The sequence below is a fragment of the Schistocerca cancellata genome, chromosome 6, assembly GCF_023864275.1.
Source record: "Schistocerca cancellata isolate TAMUIC-IGC-003103 chromosome 6, iqSchCanc2.1, whole genome shotgun sequence".
In the NCBI taxonomy this organism is placed as follows: Eukaryota; Metazoa; Arthropoda; class Insecta; order Orthoptera; family Acrididae; genus Schistocerca; species Schistocerca cancellata.
The window spans coordinates 554,774,665-554,788,244 of NC_064631.1; the positions used below are offsets into that span (position 1 = coordinate 554,774,665).

The 13,580-nt window shown below is 45.1% G+C and overlaps 1 protein-coding gene across 1 annotated transcript in view; it reads left to right on the forward strand.

The window, feature by feature from the left end:
• The first annotated feature begins 714 nt into the window (after positions 1–714).
• The window catches only part of LOC126088605 (guanine nucleotide-binding protein G(o) subunit alpha), a 588,370-nt gene continuing 575,504 nt past the window's right edge, over positions 715–13,580 (forward strand). Inside the window, exon 1 of the mRNA XM_049906821.1 lies at positions 715–817. The gene's annotated coding sequence lies outside the window, so the exon portion shown is untranslated. The remainder of the gene's footprint in view (positions 818–13,580) is intronic.

Below are 13,580 nucleotides of genomic sequence, written 5' to 3' on the forward strand. Positions count from 1 at the left end.
GAGAGGGAGATTTCGGAGATGACGCAATACGACCCGCCGGCGAGTTCAACAGGAGTTTACAGAGCTCGTGTCTGATAACGTTTGAGCGCGTATGTAGTTCCATCACTGTGAATCCCTCAGCTGACTCTGCACATCCTTATAAACGCTCTAAACCTCGCTCTAAACTATAAGTTAACTGCAGGGAAAACGTAGTGTAAATGTAAATTCCTCTTCCAAAAATGGAAATCTTTGTGGGCTAGGAGAGTATCGAAATTAATCTTGTAGGCGCACGTTTTCTGAAGACGTCGTTACAACGTCTGTGTGTGAGTGAGTGTGTACACGCTTCAGTATTGTGACTGTGGCGGGCACGCAGTAGAGGCGAAAGCGAGCGTCGCCGCCGCCGCCGCCGCCGCCCACGGGCTGTCCGGATCGATGTGCCCAGTGCGCGTCCGCCTCCGGACACGGACCTACCCCAGGCGCGGCGGTGCGCGCGCAGCGGCCGCTTCGCCCGGGGCGGCGGCGGCGAGCGGCGGCGCAGTCGACCGCCGGAGTCCACATCGATTCGTCGCGGGTCGGTGCTGCGCGGCTCGGCGCCCTACAGACGGCACGCTGGCGACGGGCGGCAGCAAGGCGTCCGCGGCCGGCCCCAGCGGGGGCGGCGCCGCCGGGGGCGGAGGCGGCGGGGGGCGGCGCGCGGCCGGCGGGCTGCTCAGCCTCGCCATGGGCTGCCGCGCCTCGGCCGAGGAGCGCGCCGCCGCCGACCGCAGCCGCCAGATCGAGAAGGCGCTGCGAGAGGAGCGAGAGCGCGCCGCCAGGGACGTCAAGCTGCTGCTGCTCGGTGCGTCAGCGCGACCGCCGCGCCCGTAGGCAACCCGCGCGTCAGCCGCACCACTTTCATTACTCGCCGGCTCGGCGGTTACAGTGTCACAGGACCGATGCTAAGGTCTCGTGTTCGAACTCCGCTCAGTCCTTTGATCTTTATCCTTTCTTTCTTCGCTGGGAATGACTGTTAGTGTTACAAACGTGTGGTCCAAACGACTAGCAAAACACGGTGGTGTTCACGCCAACTTTAACATTTTTCATTAGTTACCGGTATCCAGCTGCTTGTAAGCTATTGCATCATTTTGATTTAAACGATAAACTAACTTCACCAGCGTGCGTAGCGCAACGCGTTTCGAGAATTCGCTCCTTTTCGATTTCTGTGGTTGATTCGTAAATTTTTAGTACGGTATTTGCGTGTGCCTCATTCTGCCGCACTTTCCCCGCCGTGTCCTTTGTTGTTGTAAACCCACTGTGCCTCCCTTTACCTCGTGGAATTTTACACACATGCAACACGGGGTTTGTTTACGTTGAACGATAGCATGGTACAAAGATGATTTCGCGTAACCATACAACGCGAATGACTCATCTATAAAGCTTCAGAAATTTAGCCGCATAAACATTATTTCTAAAAAGATGCGAAAACGTCATGATGCACACAGCGAATGATGTTTTGCGCGTGTGTTAATTTATGGCGAATGATGGAGCCACGATACGACAGGATCATAAGAAGACGACTGCCTCAGGAGAAGAGGGACAGAAGAACACACACTCAGATATCGTATGCAAAAATTATGTAACCTCCCAGAGAACACGAAAATGAGACTGGATTGTCCTATCGAAAGCTATTCTTTTTTCATGCTTAACGCAAATCGTTTCGATAATGTATTCTCTATTTTGAGTGCAGCGGAAGTTTACATTATTTTTGAATAATATGTCAGCATTTGTCTTACTCTGCCTCTCTTTCCCTTCAGTTGTCTTTTTATGTCCTATAGATACTGTGCTTCCTTGTCTCGTGGAAATTCCATACCCATCACTTCATTTGCAGAGTTTCTTTACGTTAAAGGATATTTATACGGTGTTATTCTTTAAATAAACAAACAGCACGACTGTAATGTTGCACATGTGCGTTCATTTCGGCGAGATGAAGTAGGCACAGTGCGTTGAGATTGTAAGTAGACGTCTATGGGGGGAAGAGAGACAGATAACGCACGTACAGCTATCATATTAAAAAAATGACGCAAGCTCAAAAATGAGAATAAAGTTAAAAAAATTTATTGGTGCAGTAACTTTGTTACGTAAATCGTTGCTGATATAGTTGCAGGCTTTCTAAAGTCGTAGAACACAAAGAAAACAATCACAACGTCCACATACTGGTTATTCTTCTTTCATTGTGTCCTTTCACTGAATTTTGAACTACATTTTTTGTTTATTCACCTAAATTTCGAGAAACACTTTATTTACTCATTTTTGTACCCGGAGGTTGCCAAGGACTTGCTCCTGTTTTCATTTGCGCAGACAAGGAGCATAAATAATTTACGTTGTATTTCAAGACTTCACAACAAATAGCAAAAATCGACCAGTACATGTACATGTACAAAAATTACGAAATGATGTTTGTAGCTGAAATGATCCCTTATAACTTGAAAGGCATTTGGGCTTCCTTTCCATTTTAAGATTATAGTATAAATCTATCTTCGCTCCAACAATAGCCACTGTACATAAATTTTTCTTCGTTTTTTTATGTTTCAGATACCATTATATATTCCCCTGCTCCTTATCTTTATTTCTTTCTGCAATTTATTTCTCCCTGATGTCCACTTACGATATGCCTCCAGTCAACTCCGTGAAGCATTCTCGGGCGAGTTGCATCATAAACACAATTTTTCCGCGCTTTTTGCTGTCTTCGAGAATTAATTTAATTTTCTTTCCTTGCGGTCACTTGTTTTCGTACATTCTTTTCGATTCCGATAGCACGTTGTCACAGTAGACATTTCGTTTCGCTTTTAAGACTGAATCGATTATTTCTCAGATCCTAGACTCTTTACATATCCAAACCTTGCGACTCCACTGCTTCTGCTCGAGGAATCCATTTATAAGGTGAGGAGTTTCTCTTTACCTCCTTTGTGCAGCTTCCACACTTCTGACCTGTAGCTGGTAATTCTTTATGACTCAAAATTATGTAGACGGACTTGTATTGTTATTAACAATATGGCACTTCCCAATACTGACAACTTATCAAACTCTCCTCTTGACAAATTTCAATATATATTTATTTCCAACTTTTACCATTTCAAGTATCTGCGTTTGACGTTTAGTTAGAAGTTCTACATCCTTTCAAAAATGGCTCTGAGCACTATGGGACTTAACATCTGAGGTCATCAGTCCCCTAGAACTTAGAACTACTTCAACGTAACTAACCTAAGGACATCACACACATCCATGCCTTAGGCCGGATTAAAACCTGCGACCGTAACGGTCGCGCAGTTCCAGACTGAAGCGGCTAGAACCGCTCGGCCACCACGGCCGGTTCTACATCCTTTCATTTTCTCTATTCTGGTCTCTAAATCTTCAACTTATTCTTTAATTATTTGTTCATTAATTTTGCGTCACTTTTCTCTTTCAGTTTTCTAGATTTTTAATTCCTCTTACTTTTCTAGTTTTGTCCCCTTTTTATTATGTATTCAACTACTACTTATTTGCATTTCATTCACCACTTCTTTGCTTATATTTCCTTCCAAAACTTTTCATTGTCCGATAATTTCCTTATTAGTCATACTAGCTTTACAAAATATGACGTATTTCGTTGTCTGTTTCTCTTTTTAGTGTTCCTGTGTCCTGTGTAACTTTTCTTCATTTCTGTTTTTACCGAAAGCTACGCTATCACACATTTATTTCCCTGCTAGCAAGTGGATGTGACTGTTAAGGGAAAACTGCCGGGGAAAATTTTCTTTCTGTCATTTGTTTACTCATTCATGACAGTTACTCACCGTAATTGTTTGAAAATGGCTCTGAGCACTATGGGACTCAACATCTTAGGTCATAAGTCCCCTAGAACTTAGAACTACTTAAACCTAACTAACCTAAAGACATCACAGACACCCATGCCCGAGGCAGGATTCGAACCTGCGACCGTAGCAGTCCCGCGGTTCCGGACTGCAGCGCCAGAACCACTAGACCACCGCGGCCGGCTACCGTAATTGTTTGTACACAGCACGCCGTGAACTGTTTCCAGTTTGGTAACGAGTCTTGTGCTAAACGCATCTGCAAAGAGACATATAGTCGTAGAGGAGACTGAAGCACTAGATTTCCTGCACCTGGCACAAAGAAAACCGAATACTATCACCCTATGTTCTGCAAAGATGTTTAAATAAATCTTGGACTGTACATTAAGTTGTCTTTTACGAAAGAGTGAACTGTTGAAAGTAATGTGATTATTTACTAACGAAATTGCATTTCGCTCTATATTTGTGACATTTACAGGATTCGTATAGTAGGAATTCTTATGATTTCATCAAAAAGATTAAGTCTTCTATAAATTCAATCCAATTCGAGTTTAATTTTGTTTCACATTACCTAATGAAAGAGATTTTCTTCGTATTTTCGAATACGCATCGGTTTCTGAATGAAATATATTTCGTCATTTGGGGCTACAAATAGCCTTTTTTATTTTTCAACGCTTCTTTTAATAAAACAATAACATCTTGCAAAAGAATAATCGAAAAAGAGAGACGCCGGCCGAAGTGGCCGTGTGGTTCCAGGCGCTGCAGTCTGGAACCGCGAGACCGCTACGGTCGCAGGTTCGAATCCTGCCTCGGGCACGGATGTGTGTGATGTCCTTAGGTTAGTTAGGTTTAACTAGCTCTAAGTTCTAGGGGACTAATGACCTCAGCAGTTGAGTCCCATAGTGCTCAGAGCCATTTGAACCATTTTTGAAAAAGAGAGAGAACAGTGACACATGACGTTTTTAATATTCGTTTACGCTCGTCCAAGATTAACACTTAGTGTTGACGTACGAGGGACGTTGAAAAAGTAATGCAGCACTTTTTTTTTCTCCTGCAACTCCGGTTGAAAAAAGGCGGGTTGAAAAAAATGAGGAATTTGTGTGGGACATAGTGGAATGGTCCCGTATTAGCGCCTATAGTTTCGTGAAGTTCCGATAGGTGGCGACGCTGTAGTGGTCTTCAAAATGCCGTCTGTAACGGAGGTCCGTTCCAAGCGGAGTGTTGATATTGAGTTTCTTTTGGTGGGAAACCGGAGCATCGCACATATTCATAGGCGATTGTGGAATGTCTACGGAGACCTGACAGTGAACAAAACCACGGTGAGTCGTAGTGCGAGGCGTTTGTCATGCAACAAGGTCGCTTAAACGCGTCCGATATCCCTAGTGTCGGCCGGCCACTCACAGCTGTTACTCCTGCAATGTTGCAACGTGCGGAAATTGTCATTGAAGTCGGTCGAAGGATCACAATCAAGCACCTCGCTGCCCAACTGGACGTCTCTGTTGGTAGTACTGACAGACTCGTCCAATGTGTATGCCTTCTGGCTTCCTTGCCATCTAAAGTGCGCGTCATTTACTACGGCGGCCGAGTTTAGGTTCGTTCTGCGCATCTGACGTCACAAAACACAGTCAGCCAATGAACAGAAAACGACGTTGCCAGAGCTCGACTGCAGTACAGACCACAGACGAGTGTCTGCAGTTTTAGAAACGTTCAGTCATAAATAAAGTAATGGAACAGAAGCAATGTCTTGATAGCAGACTTTCTATAAATGAAAGTTTAGAAAAAGCATTCTTTATACCAATTGCTTCATATTCTATTAATTAATTAAACCAAACAAACAATAAGCCTCCTAATTCAGGCGACAGCAAGGAAATTCATTCTCACTAACCGCTTTTTCGCAATAAAGAACAGCTTAATTGTTTATTTCCTATTGTACTTCGACGAAACGTGAGCAATTCATAGTCATACCAACAGTGTTTGTCGGTATTTTGCGTGACTCTTTAAAGTCCTCCAGGAACCCAATTAAATGATGAGCTGCGTTAGCGTAGTGGTTAAGGTGGTTTGGCTTTCCAACAAAAAGCTCTGAGTTCAAATCTTGTTCGGAGCTTAATATTTTCTTTATTTAAAAACAATATCGAAGTGTCTTACTTCATGAATTTCATTCGTTTGAATGTAATTTTTTGAAATTTCTAGTGGCAACTAAAATCGACCATACGGTCGACCATACGGAAAGTATACGCTCTGGACTTTAACCACTGCAAACTCTTCAAAATTTCGTGCAATGGTTTGCTACATTTAATGCTGCACAATAACTGCGCTGAACATCGAAACAAAGTTAAGTTATTTATCAGTCTAGAAGATGTGTAAAAATCAAATTTTTGGGCCAAATAGTTTTTGTGAAATCGAATAAGTGTGTCAAAGCAGTCGGAACACCATGTGTCTGCACAGGCGAGCAGTGCAGTGATGGCAAAATCGCGTACAGCGCGGAATGCGGGGAGCACGTCTCTGTAGCAGCGAAACGCTTAATGCGGCCGTGGTGGCTTTACTTCATAAACTGCGCGTAAGTTTGCGAACTATGCTGTACTATGGCGCTGCTTCTCTTGGCGCGTGCATCTGGCAACGCAGCTATCTCCCGCGTCTGGGCGGGCATGCGCGAGCCGCCAAGATATAAGAATTGAATTATAACAGAAGGCAATAACGGGCAACGAAGGACCATCTATGCGGAACTGCTTGCGCGTTACGAGAATAATCGTCACATTTTTTGTCGAACATCGTCACAGGTGCTGAAACATGGGTTCATTAATCCCAACCGGAAACGAAGCGGCAATCCATTGTGTGGCGCCTCACCACCTCTTCTTTGAGGAAAGAGTTCAAAGCCGCAATTTTGACCAGTAAAGTCATGGCGACGGTCTTTTGGTACTCTGAGGTGTTATTCTGTTTTGCACCATCAACTCAGAAGTGTATTGTGCTACCCTCAAAAAATTGAAGAAACGACCTAGCGTATTCGTCGCCACCAAAAGTACAAACGAACTTCTTCTTCTTTATGATAATGCAAGGCCTCACACAGATCTGCGTACCCGAGAGCAGCTCACAAAACTTCTCTGGACTGTTCTCCCTCATCCATCCTACAGCCCGACTCTCTCTGGCCTAATGAAGAATCCAGTACACGGGAAGCAGTACGTGGATGATGGGCAGGTTATTGATGCAACAAGACGTTGGCTTTAAAGTTGACCAATAGACTGGTACCATGCGGGCATACAGCCACTTCCAGTACGATGGGTTAAAGCCGCCGCATTGAACAGAGATTATGTTGAAAAATAGGGTTTTGTAGATCAAAAAGAAGGGAATAATATGGTATATTTGAACCCTGAATAAAACCAACTTGCTTTCAAAAAAAAAAATGTGTTGCTTTACTTATTGAACGCCCCTCCGAAGTCTCACATGTCGTCCCACGCTAAGACAATTGAGTAACAAGTGGTGTCAGAAGAGTATACGTTTCTGGGTTTCATGAAGATATACATCTGTTGCGGTACATATCTCATGTGCATCACAATGTGGGAGTGAAATGGTGCGGCAACTGGAAATGTACTTCAAAGCTGAAGTACGCTAGACATTGCGAATCTTGTGGGCAAAGCATATAATTGTACACATATTCACCTTGGGATCCTGGAGGTATATGGACCGAATGTAACATCTACATCTACATCCATACTCCGCAAGCCACCTGACGGTGTGTGGCGGAGGGTACCTTGAGTACCTCTATCGGTTCTCCCTTCTATTCCAGTCTCGTATTGTTCGTGGAAAGACGGATTGTCGGTATGCCTCTGTGTGGGCTCTAATCTCTCTGATTTTATCCTCATGGTCTCTTCGCGAGATATACGTAGGAGGGAGCAATATACTGCTTGACTCTTCGGTGAAGGTATGTTCTCGAAACTTTGACAAAAGCCCGTACCGAGCTACCGAGCGTCTCTCCTGCAGAGTCTTCCACTGGAGTTTATCTATCATCTCCGTAACGCTTTCGCGATTACTAAATGATCCTGTAACGAAGCGCGCTGCTCTCCGTTGGATCTTCTCTATATCTTCTATCAACCCTAGCTGGTACGGATCCCACACTGCTGAGCAGTATTCAAGCAGTGGGCGAACAAGCGTACTGTAACCTACTTCCTTTGTTTTCGGATTGCATTTCCTTAGGATTCTTCCAATGAATCTCAGTCTGGCATCTGCTTTACCGACGATCAACATTATATGATCATTCCATTTTAAATCACTCCTAATGCGTACTCCCAGATAATTTATGGTATTAACTGCTTCCAGTTGCTGACCTGCTATTTTGTAGCTAAATGATAAAGGATCTATCTTTCTGTGTATTCGCAGCACATTACACTTGTCTACATTGAGATTAAATTGCCATTCCCTGCACCATGCGTCAATTCGCTGCAGATCCTCCTGCATTTCAGTACAATTTTCCATTGTTACAACCTCTCGATACACCACAGCATCATCTGTAAAAAGCCTCAGTGAACTTCCGATGTCATCCACCAGGTCATTTATGTATATTGTGAATAGCAACGATCCTATGACACTCCCCTGCGGCACACCTGAAATCACTCTTACTTCGGAAGACTTCTCTCCATAACGTCGCGTCCAGCAGTAATGAAACGGTGCCAACAATTTGACCATGGCCGAACAGATGTGGGTGATACTGGTCGGGAAGTCCTAGTCTTGTACCCCACGATTCTCATCTTGTCGGTAAGCTGAAAGGACATCTGCGGGTGAAGAGATTTTCTATCGATGAGGAAGTTCACAACCCGGTTCTCGATTGGCTCTGGCTTCCGTGACCAAGGAGCGGAATTCTATGGTAGAGGAATTGAACGATTATTTAGACTTGGTGACAATGTTGAAAAATAGTTTCATGCACACTGAGGCGACAAAACTCATGATGGACATCCTAATATTGTGTTAGACGTCCTTTTGCAGGGTGAAATGCAGCAACTCGACGTGGCATGAGGTCAACAAGTCGTTGGGAGTCCCGTACAGAAATACAGGGTTATTACAAATGATTGAAGCGATTTCACAGCTCTACAATAACTTTATTATTTGAGATATTTTCACAATGCTTTGCACACACATACGAAAACTCAAAAAGTTTTTTAGGCATTCACAAATGCTCGATATGTGCCCCTTTAGTGATTCGGCAGACATCAAGCCGATAATCAAGTTCCTCCCACACTCGGCGCAGCATGTCCCCATCAATGAGTTCGAAAGCATCGTTGATCCGAGCTCGCAGTTCTGGCACGTTTCTTGGTAGAGGAGGTTTAAACACTGAATCTTTCACATAACCCCACAGAAAGAAATCGCATGGGGTTAAGTTGGGAGAGCGTGGAGGCCATGACATGAATTGCTGATCATGATCTCCACCACGACCGATCCATCGGTTTTCCAATCTCCTGTTTAAGAAATGCCGAACATCATGATGGAAGTGCGGTGTCGGTCTCCAGTTGTGGCATGAGCCAATTTTCCAGCATGTCCAGATACACGTGTCCTGTAACGTTTATTTCGCAGAAGAAAAAGGGGCCATAAACTTTAAACCGTGAGATTGCACAAAACACGTTAACTTTTGGTGAATTGCGAATTTGCTGCACGAATGCGTGAGGATTCTCTACCGCCCTGATTCGCACATTGTGTCTGTTCACTTCACCATTAAGAAAAAATGTTGCTTCATCACTGAAAACAAGTTTCGCACTGAACGCATCCTCTTCCATGCGCTGTTGCAACCGCGCCGAAAATTCAAAGCGTTTGACTTTGTCATCGGGTGTCAGGGCTTGTAGCAGTTGTAAACGGTAAGGCTTCTGCTTTAGCCTTTTCCGTAAGATTTTCCAAACCGTCGCTGTGGTACGTTTAGCTCCCTGCTTGCTTTATTCGTCGACTTCCGCGGGCTACGCGTGGAACTTGCCCGCATGCGTTCAACCGTTTCTTCGCTCACTGATGGCCGACCCGTTGATTTCCCCTTACAGAGGCATACAGAAGCTTTAAACTGCGCATACCATCGCCGAATGGAGTTAGCAGTTGGTGGATCTTTGTTGAACTTCGTCCTGAAGTGTCGTTGCACTGTTATGACTGACTGATGTGAATGCATTTCAAGCACGACATACGCTTTCTCGGCTCCTGTCGCCATTTTGTCTCACTGCGCTCTCGAGCGCTCTGGCGGCAGAAACCTGAAGTGCGGCTTCAGCCGAACAAAACTTTATGAGTTTTTCTACGTATCTGTAGTGTGTCGTGACCATACGTCAATGAATGGAGCTACAGTGAATTTATGAAATCGCTTCAATCATTTGTAATAGCCCTGTATTGGGCCACGCTGCCTATCTAGCCGTCCATAATAGCGAAAGTGCTGCCGGTGCAGGCTTTTGTGCACGAACTCACCTCTGGATTATGTCCCACAAACGTTCGATGGAATTCATGTGGGCCGATATGGGTGGCCGAATACATCGCTCGAATTGTACAGAATGTTCCTCACGCCAATCGCGAACAACTGCGGCCTGGTGACATGACACATTGTCATCCACAAAAATTCTATCGTTGTTTGGGAACATGAAGCCCATGAAGTGCTGCAAATGGTCTACAGGTAACCCAGCTTAACATTTTCCAGTCAATGATCGCATCATTTGGATCAGGAGATCCAGTCCATTCCATGTAAACACAGCCCACACCATTAAGGAGAGACCACCGGCTTGCACAGTTCCTTATCCACAACTTGGGTCCACGGCTTCGTGGAGTCCTCGTCATCCTACCATCAGCTCTTACTAACAGAAATTGAGACTCATCTGACCAGGCCACGGTTTTCCAGTCGTGTAGGCTCCAGCTAGTATAGTGATGAACCCAGGAAACGCACGGCAAGCGGCGTAATGCTGTTAACAAAGGCACTCACTTCGGTCGTTTGCTGGCACAGCCCATTAACGCCACATTTCGCCTCACTTTCCTAACGGATACGTTCGTCGTACCTCCTACATTGATTTCTTCGGTTATTTCACGCATAGTTGGTCGTCTCCTACGTCTGACAACTCTACATAACTGAAGCTCCTCTCGATCGCAAAGTGAAGACCGTCGGCCACTGCGTTGTCGGTGGTGAGAGTTAATCCCTGGAATTGATATTCTCGGCACATTATTGATACTGTGGATCTCGGAACAGTGAATCCCTTAACGATTTCAGATATGGAATGTCCGAAGCGTATAGCTCCAGCTACCATTCCGAGTTCAAAGTCAGTTAATTTCTGTCGTGCGGCCGCAACCACGTCGGTGACCTCTTCACATGAATCACCCGAGTACAAATGTCAATTCTGCCAATGCACTACCTCTTTATTCTTTGTGCACGCGATACTACCGCCATCTGTATATACAGGGTTATTACAAATGACTGAAGCGATTTCACAGCTCTACAATAACTTTATTATTTGAGATATTTTCACAATGCTTTGCACACACATACAAAAACTCAAAAAGTTTTTTTAGGCATTCACAAATGTTCGATATGTGCCCCTTTAGTGATTCGGCAGACATCAAGCCGACAATCAAGTTCCTCCCACACTCGGCGCAGCATGTCCCCATTAATGAGTTCGAAAGCATCGTTGATGCGAGCTCGCAGTTCTGACACGTTTCTTGGTAGAGGAGGTTTAAACACTGAATCTTTCACATAACCCCACAGAAAGAAATCGCATGGGGTTAAGTCGGGAGAGCGTGGAGGCCATGACATGAATTGCTGATCATGATCTCCACCACAACCGATCCATCGGTTTTCCAATCTCCTGTTTAAAAAATGCCGAACATCATGATGGAAGTGCGGTGTAGCACCATCCTGTTGAAAGATGAAGTCGGCGCTGTCGGTCTCCAGTTGTGGCATGAGCCAATTTTCCGCGGGCTACGCGTGAAACTTGCCCGCACGCGTTCAACCGTTTCTTTGCTCACTGCAGGCCGACCCGTTGATTCCCCCTTACAGAGGCATCCAGAAGCTTTAAACTGCGCATACCATCGCCGAATGGAGTTAGCAGTTGGTGGATCATTGTTGAATTTCGTCCTGAAGTGTCGTTGCACTGTTATGACTGACTGAGGTGAGTGCATTTCAAGCACGACATACGCTTTCTCGGCTCCTGTCGCCACTTTGTCTCACTGCGCTCTCGAGCGCTCTGACAGCAGAAACGTGAAGTGCGGCTTCAGCCGAACAAAACTTTATGAGTTTTTCTACGTATCTGTAGTGTGTCGTGACCATACGTCAATGAATGGAACTACAGTGAATTTATGAAATCGCTTCAATCATTTGTAATAGCACTGTATGTGTATCGATATCTCATAGGTCATAGCATCTAACTGTATTTGTCTCTCTTTGAAGTGCAACGCAGCTTTCAACAGTTGACTGGTCTGCCAAAACATCTCGTAACTTACATTTTGAAGTTCCTCTTTTATGTGTAGACGAACAGTAACTTTTTCCGCTTCACTTCCGCTAGCGGAAGGGGTAAGTTGTTTGGAGTGACAGCCGGTCAATATTTGTCGTTCTGTGATAACAGAAACCGATATGAAGGCAAAATCTTGTTTCCGTCAGATAACGCTCATATATTCTCTTTGATTAATGTCATGTCATTTCCGTAGCATTGAGGAGTTACTGTTTTCATTAACGAGGGAAGTCTCTGATTGGGACCTCGGATGTCGAACTGTGCAAAAAAAATCACTCGCAGGGAAACACGAAGATAACGTCTCAGCAAAATTGTAGGCGCTCCCAACCAGTGGTTTATTGAATATGGGAGTGCAGAAGGTAGGTAAGATACAGGAGTTGGTCTCCGGAGAGAATTTCGCAACAGAATGTATTTTGGTTAACATGTGATAGATGATTGTTTGTGGATGCGTTGTAGGAGAATGGATTTGGATACCTCGCTGAACACTGAGGTGTGGCGGACTGACCTGGAGGTCGAGGTGTCACTGGCTGGTTTGTTGGGTTTAAGAGAAAGCTGAATACGGGTCTCATGCTCTGGCGCACGCCCACTTTCTGCAGCAAAGTCTGGTGTTCACAGAAGCGAAAGAATACTGGTGACGCATGCTCTCTAGTGTAAACATTTAGCGAGAGCAAAGGAACGGCATCCTATTCGCATTTGCAGGTGCCGGCACGTTTGGCGCTGGTTGTCGGTCTTCCAGCGAATCATTAAAGAAAGTTCGCACCCCCTGCGCTACGACGCTCGCTTCTTTGTGAGCAGCAGAGAGCATTCGTTAATTGAAGGTGTAGGGGGGGGGGGGGGGAAGGGGGGAGAATAGAAAGGAAAGGGACTATCGATGTGAGCTGTATCGGGACTTTATGCGAATGCGCAATCAGCGGCGACTAATGAAAATGTGTGCCAGATCGGGATTCGAACCCGGAATCTCCTACTTCCTAGGCAGTTCCGTTAATCACTGCGCCACTCGGACACAGTATTTACCACAACTGCGCGGAGTATCTCGAGACGCCTCTAGGCCGACCCACGAGCTTACGGAATATCGGACCAGGTTTGTGATTGGATTCAGGATTTCCTAGAAGAAAGAACACAACATGTCATTCTTAACGGTTCAAAATCTGCAGATGTAGAGGTAATTTCGGGAGTACCGCAAGGAAGCGTGATAGGACCTTTATTGTTTACAATATACATAAATGACTTAGTTGACAACATCGGTAGCTCCGTGAGGCTATTTGCAGATGACACGGTTGTCTACAAGAAGGTAGCAACATCAGAAGACTCGTACGTACTCCAGGAAGACCTGCAG